Here is a 4,936-nt window from a genome sequence, read left to right as displayed (position 1 = left end):
CCAAATAAACAACCACATTTATTACCCAACCCACATTTTCAATCCATATTTTCAGCCCAACTAAAATACCCAACAGACCAGCCCAATTCCCCTTTACCCGGTCCAGCCCAAAAAATTACCCGACCCGGCCCACATGTTTTAATTCCCCCTAAACCTAATCCCTTTCCCCCTCTTTCTCTCTTTCTCTTCAGCCGCCCCCCTCCTTTCTCTCTCTACCCTCTCTCTCTCTCCCACGCTCCTCTGCACTCACCCGCTCCCCCCACGCTCCTCGCCACTTTCCCCTGTTCCCCACATCTCTGCCACCTCCACCTCGCCTGTCCCCCACGCCTCTCTCTCATACGCTCCTCTTTTTTTTAAAACCGAATCAAAACCCTATAAAGGGGCGGTTCTTGAGTCGTTTTAGGGAGGGGATTTTTCAGATTTTTTGGGAATTGATTCAGTATTTTGGGGGCAACGGTTACTCAACATTTTTGTAGACAAGTTTTGCTTAGCGTTCTTCAGGAAACGATTACTCAGCGTTTCCCAGAGCTTACCCTCACATTTCGTACACTTTTGATCAATCATCATCTGTTCTTAAACATTTACTCGACATAAACTTTCGGGTCTGTTTCAATCTAAGGTTCGAATCGTTCGTCGTGTTCGGGTCTATTCATAACGAGAGAGTAGATTCGACAACCCCCGCCGCCTCAGTTCGCTGCACACAAAAAAGGTAAATCTTGATGCGTTTCTTATGTTCAGTCTTTAGTTTTGCTCTAGTTAATTAATTAGGTAGTTTCCTATCGTCGTGTTGTTTGTTTGATATTTGGTGGTAGCTGTTAGATTACTATTAGTCTTAATGGGTCTGTTTTAGGTTTATTTATCGTTGTTGAGTTGTTGGCTGTTGACGATTGCATAGATTAAACTGGTCGATTTGTCCCGAGTATGCTCTGTTTATGATTTGGTCAGTTTCATATGGATCCAGGTAGTATAAGATAACTAGGTGAAGCACATGATTAGTTCTGAATTTTACTTTAAATGTATGGCAGCTTAGCTCTGTCTGCTCTCAGTTGAGTATGGTTTAGATGTTAACGTAGTTGGTTCTAGCTGAAAATACCTTGGGAGTTATTTAGCTTAATCTGCTTATGTTAACCACGCACTGTATAATAATTATTGTTTCGATTAGTTATGATCCACATGCTGTTTTGTTAAAGTTGATTAGGTTAGTTGTTATATGATATGACTGATAGCATTTGTTTGTCTCCGTCAGATTAGTTGATCCTCTGTTAGTGAATTTATAGGCCAACATAATGTTAGCTTACTGTTCAGATCATTAGTTCAGTCTTCATTGTGTCTTAGCTCAGTTTAGACCAAATTGGATACTATCGTTTTATTTGTTTAGTTTATGTCCCTATGATGCCCATGTAGTCAAGATATGGGTGATGCTTGGTATGGTGGTTGATCTGTATGTACTCATGTTTGTTCAAGCATAATTAGTTGTTGTTAAACCCATGTATATTTTGGACTAGATTATGCATCCAGCCATTCTGTATTGTGTAAGTGACTGTTGGCGGCAATATGAGTCATAGGTTATGTTCCCTTCTTTAGAAAGGTTAAAACATCAGGAGTATAATCTTAGTATCTTTAAACATGTAGAAACGACCTGCTAAAGCTGGCAAAGTGTTCAAGATTCCTTATTTGATAAACATAATATGCATACTATATGACTACCCCTCAGGACCTATATTCAGTTTCTCTTTAGTTTTCTTTAAAATACTCCTACCTTTTTGTGATTGCTTTAGTCTAAAATGCTTTAAAAATGTGTTTGCAAGAATAATGATCAAGTTTTGGTCCATCCTCTATTAAAGAATTGATAAACCTACTTTTTATACTAAGATAAATACATTTCAAATCATGTATTTCTCTCTGTTTGACTTGGTGTTATTGCCAAACTGCCTGTTTGTCTGCAGCCTTCAACCCCTTTATCTGCAAAACAAAAATGATTGTTTAGGCACTTATTCTTCGTTACGTTATAGCAGTGAAGAATGTAACGAGTTTATGGCTTGAGTTTTCTTTGTTCTTTCACAATAAGAATGTCTATGAATCTTGCTAAGGTACATGTTTCTAGTGTGGTTTAATGTATGTTTAGAGACAGTTGGCTGCTCAATTTGCCTCATTTAACTGTTGCTTTCACTTAAAAGGAACAGACCTTTGTATTTGACTAAGGATTGGTTGTGGGTTAACATATGCTACTACAAAAATTTGTTATCTTCAAGGGGAGTAGGTTGCTGACTTTTGAAAGGGCTGGTTGCTCTATTTTAATGGCTCATAACTGGTGGTTGAACTGTTGCATTGTTGCTTCGTTTGCGGGGGGGGTGAATTGAGTTGTATCCTCGAAACATTTTGGAGCTAGAAGTACTGCAGTTACTGCAGATATGTGGTTGTAGTTTTGAGCCAATTTGCCATGGTGTTTCGAGAAATAATCTGCCATATTTTAGGCAGATTTGATTCTAAAATAACTGCAGAATTTTGGGTCATTTGTTGTTATGTCTGGGACAATCCTTCTTTTGTTTAAAGACAAATACCTGCTATGTTTGTCTTACTTCTTTCTTATTGCTTGTTTGGAAGTCATTAATATATTAGTCACGGGCAGACCCTGTTTTAGTTAAAAGCTATTGTCTTGTTTCGCATTTGCATTTTCATTTGTTTAATTCATTGATCATGTACTAATCCTTTTCTTTCATTTTATGCATGACTATCGCATACGAGTCCAAGCGACTCGTCATCTCCTTCCGCATTTGGCGTTGGGCCAAAGCCCAAAACATCTTCTTCTCGAGTCACCCATTTCGCGACAAATAGAAAACAAAATTTGGGCCGAAGTCCCAATAAGAGACGAACGATTCGCATCAACCCATTAAGACTACGGGCCGAAGCCCACGTGATAACGCACAACCACGATCTGAAAGTGGGGCATCCATTTATATTATATCTCTTCCTTATTTTTATCTTGTGTGCATTTAACATGTATTGTATGACTAACATTTGTTCTTGCTAATTAAGATAAACTTTAGTAACATTAAGAGTTTTAGTTTAGTAATGGGTAGTTAATTTCACAAATTACATTCACTTCTATTTTTAAAACTATTTATAGTATCTATAACATTTATTTGAGTAATTGATTTTCAAAAATAGCATGATTACATCTTTTGGCTAAGGGAATCATAATTTATGCTTACTATTTTAGAAGTTTAAAACGTCACAAATCTTACACTAACGTTAGCTTATTCTAAGAAATAAAAAGCAAATTAGTTTTCAACGGATAACTTTTTCACTTTAGTTCATTCCTAATACATATTTGTTTTAAATAACTTTAGCACAATATATTATTGAACTAATAGTCTTTATATGAAACTTTATTAAATAATCTTACAATGTTTAATTTGCTAGTTGTTAATCATTTTCTCCAAATACATATAAACATTACATATCCCATTTCTTTTAGTTTATTTTTTAACTAAACTCTTTTATGCAACTATTATTTTCTACAAGTTTTACTTTAAATATAACTTTAGAATACTTTAAAGATATTTTCTTAAATATTTAAAATTTATATTTTACATTAGCCTAATTAATCATAAGTCCGGTCGGTTAACCATTGTTAATGGGTCTTAAAGGATGCCTAATACCTTCCACTTTAGACTAATTGAACCCTTACCTAGAATCTTAAGTTTCGCGGAGACTTAAAACGGTTAACTTTAGATAATTACTTTAATAAACTTTAGGTGCCTAATTCACCATAAATAATTAGGTGGCGACTCGTACAACAACAAAACAAATAGGAATCTGTTATGTCATACTCTGCTTTATCCTAAGGTCCAAACGGGGTGTGACGGCCTTTGTCTTATTCGTAAGGAAGAAAGACGGATCCCACGGATGTGTATCGATTATAGGCGGTGAACAAAGTGACAATAAAGAATAAGTATCCACTTGAAATTGACGATTTATTTGATCAATTACGAGGGGCTAAGGGGTTTTCAGAGATGAACTGAGGTCGGGATACCGTCGAAGTGAGAGTCAAAAAAGAAGAAGATATTAGAAAACGACATTCGGGACCGAGATATGGTCATTACGAATTCGGGTGATGTCATTTGGGTTGACTAACGCTCCGTGAAGTATTTATGAACACGATGAATGATGTGTTTAGGCCATTTACTAGATTTGTTTATAATTGTGTTCATCGATGATAGTACGTATACTCGAATACGAAGGAGAACATACGAACATTTGCGTCTTGTCCTTGGAATTCTCCAAGCTCGCGAATTATATGCTAAATTTTCAAAATGTGAATTCGGTTGAACTTTGTGACTTTTCTAGGCCACGTCATCTCGGTAGATGGTATTCGGTGGACACCGAAAGATTGAAGCGTGAAGACTTGGCCCCGAGGCTACGACGCCCGCGAGAAGTCCGAGCAACTACGAGTCTGCTTAGGGTATTACGGAGATTTGTGGAAGATTTTCCTCTGTTTTCGGCACCATTGACGAAGCTAATACGGAGAAAATTGCCAATTTCGAATCGAATGAGATGCTTGTGAACGAAGCTTTCGAAGAGCCGAAAACGGGTTGACCTCGGCCCAGGTCCCCGACGCTTCCGGAGAGGATCAGAAGGTTACGTGGTGTATTGTGATGCCTCAGGCGTCGGATTAGGCTGTGTATTAATGCAGCACGGCAAGGTCGTTGCCTATGCTTCTAGACAATTGTGGAAGTATGAGAATAATTATCCGACCCATGACCTTGAGTTGGCCGCGGTTATTCACGCTCTAAAAATATGGAGGCACTATTTGTACGGCGTCCATGTGAATATCTACACAGATCACAAAAGTCTCCAATATATCTTTAACGGAAAAGGAACTAAACTTTGCGTCGAAAGGCGATGGCTAGAGCTATTGAAGGATTATGACGTA

The sequence above is a fragment of the Lycium ferocissimum genome, chromosome 2 (assembly GCF_029784015.1).
Source record: "Lycium ferocissimum isolate CSIRO_LF1 chromosome 2, AGI_CSIRO_Lferr_CH_V1, whole genome shotgun sequence".
Classification (NCBI taxonomy): domain Eukaryota; kingdom Viridiplantae; phylum Streptophyta; class Magnoliopsida; order Solanales; family Solanaceae; genus Lycium; species Lycium ferocissimum.
This window is presented reverse-complemented; position numbering follows the sequence as displayed.